This window comes from Penaeus japonicus, unplaced genomic scaffold, assembly GCF_977035675.1.
Source record: "Penaeus japonicus unplaced genomic scaffold, GWHDUDI00000001_assembly GWHDUDI00000006, whole genome shotgun sequence".
NCBI lineage: Eukaryota > Metazoa > Arthropoda > Malacostraca > Decapoda > Penaeidae > Penaeus > Penaeus japonicus.
In genome coordinates, this window is record NW_028234408.1 from 40,411,877 (window position 1) to 40,414,376 (window position 2,500).

General features: G+C 53.0%; 2 protein-coding genes across 3 annotated transcripts in view; one reads left to right on the top strand and one right to left on the bottom strand.

The window, feature by feature from the left end:
* Naa15-16 (N-alpha-acetyltransferase 15/16) overlaps window positions 1–2,500 on the top strand; it is a 73,764-nt gene that overhangs the window by 24,115 nt on the left and 47,149 nt on the right. The gene's annotated exons all lie outside the window — the stretch shown is intronic.
* Window positions 2,363–2,500, bottom strand: part of LOC122246950 (uncharacterized) — an 8,176-nt gene continuing 8,038 nt past the window's right edge. Inside the window, exon 2 of the mRNA XM_043005802.2 lies at window positions 2,363–2,500. This exon is cut by the window's right edge and continues 1,737 nt beyond it. The gene's annotated coding sequence lies outside the window, so the exon portion shown is untranslated.

Here is a 2,500-nt window from a genome sequence, read left to right on the forward strand (position 1 = left end):
GATTAGGAGGGAGCATTTTGTCCAGTAGATTGGATTGATAGCCATTGCGCAAGTTGATCGATTGCACTTGGGAAAGAAAGAAAGAAAAGAGAGGAAGAAAGGCGGTGAGGGGCAAGGACGTGGAAGGGGTTGGGACGGGGAAGGAGAATAGATTTTCCAGTCTCTGCGCTTCCACTTTAGTTTGAAGTGGGCTGTTCAGAAGTCTTTCTCTCTCTCTCTCTCTCTCTCTCTCTCTCTCTCTCTCTCTCTCTCTCTCTCTCTCTCTCTCTCTCTCTCTCTCTCTCTCTCTCTCTCTCTCTCTCTCTCTCTCTCTCTCTCTCTCTCTTATATCTCTCTTCGTCCGTCTCCATCCCTCCGTCAGGTCTGTGGAGATAAGAGAGAAGATGGTATATAAGAGAGTAATGGGAGAAAACAACACGGTACAAGGATATATATATATATATATATATATATATATATATATATATATATATATATATATATATATATATATATATACATATAGATAGATAGATAGATAGATAGATAGATAGATATAACTATCCTTGTTGATGATGCGCGAAAGTCAATCATCAGTGGGACTTCGCTGAGTGTGGTAGTGTATTGTTGCTCTTCAACTGTGCATGGAGGTCACGCGCGTCAGTTAGAACTAATTAATGAGAAGAGTAATTAGTGTAATGAGTCTAATAAGGCCGTAGGGAAAAAGCGGAGGATTCGCCCTCGTAGAGTGGGGGGGGGGTCGAATGGGAGTTGATTTCCTCTTTTCTCTTCACTTCCTCATGCACTTTTGCTTTTGTCTTTGCTTGTTCCAGTCCTATTCTCCCTCCCCCATCCCTCCTTTTTTTCTTTCCCCCTCATTGTGCCCGTTCTACGTTCCCCAAGTCTTAGCTTGCATCTTGCACCCACCCTCCCCTTCCCCTACCCCTTGGACCGGCCCTCGCGACGCGCCCCCACGTGTTCGGGTTTCGTCTTTCGAGGCACGCCCACCACGCCCGCCCCCTGTCCATCGCCGCCCCTCTCCTGACGCACTGAGGCACAGACACGCACGCACGGGCGCTTCGTCTATACATAGCCTACGCGCGCAGTTATGCAGCGGGGCGGACCAGGAAATGGCGAATTTTGGTGGTGGCCGCGGTGTGTAGGCTGATTGGAGCCCCATTTGGCGGGGGATTAGGGTGGGCGGGGGAGGGGGTGGAAGGAGAGGGGGAGGGAGGGAAGGAGGGAAGGGGAGTAAGAGATAGAAGGAGGAGGGAGAGGAGGAGGGGGAAGGAAAGGGAGAGGAGGACGGGGAAGGAGTTGGTGAGGAAGAGGAGGAAGGAGTAGAGGAGGGAGAGGAGGAGGTGGAAAGAGAGGGAGAGGAGGGAGCAGAAGAGGGAGAGGAGGAGGGGGCAGACGAGGGAGTAGTGGAGGTGGACGGAGAGGGAGAAGGGGGATGAGAGAGGGAGAGGAGGAGAGGGGAACGAGAGGGAGAGACGGAGGAGAATAAGAAGGCGCATGTATGTATGTATGTATTTGTGCAGGAGTTATGAAGACGGGCCTAGGCAGTGCAGTCTGGCCTTTCGAGGGGCGGGGGGGGGGGGAGTCTTTTGGCCTTTCGGATCCTGGTCGGCGGAAAGTTTACGAGTGTGACGGGAGGGTTTATGAGAAGGAAGGAAGGAAGGAAGGAAGGAAGGAAGTAGGGCGGAAGGCGAGGGAAGGGAAGGAGGAAGAGGAGGCGCCAACGAGAGGGAAAGTCAGCGAGGGAGATGATGCTGGAGCATTTTTAGCAGCGGTAAAGCCCTCCCTCCCTCCCACCCTCCTTCCCTCCTGCCTCTGACGCAGCCTTGTGCTGGACGTAGAAAGTGCGTCACCCTGCGTCCGCCCTCATATAATCTCCCCCTCCCCTACCCCTTCCCCTTCCCCTTCTACATAATCTCCCCCTCCCCTTCCCCTACCCCTTCCCTTACCCCTTCCCTTACCCAACACCCATCCATCCCTACCTCCCCCACCCAACCCCCCAACCCCCCCATCCCCGGTCCCCTCTTACACTCACTCCCCCCTCCCCCTCCCCTTACGCCTAGATTCTTCAGAAAGAAGTGGTTTCGCTGCGTCGAGGTCGTGGAGCGACTTGGGTCGACCTTGTGACGTCATAAGGTCGAGTTCGTAAGAAACGTGTCAGTCAAGTGGGGATGGAGGGTGGAGGGGGAGGTGAGTGCTATAGGGTTAGGGTGAAAATGGTTTAGGTCTTAGGGCGGCGGCAAGCCCTTTTACGGCCTGGAATTGGAGTCCGTTGCCGGGGAGGTAGGGGAGGGGGAGTAGGGGTCATCGGGACGAACAGGGTAGGGTCATTGGGGCGTGGAGTTAAGGGCAAGAAAAAAAAGTCTTGAGTGGCTCTTTGTATTTGTTTTTATATCATTAGCATAAATTTATATATAAACCAGAATACAGGAGTAACAACAACTTTGTGATCCGTATACAACCATCAACCATTCCTCCCCTCCCGCCTTCCCCTCCCCTCCCC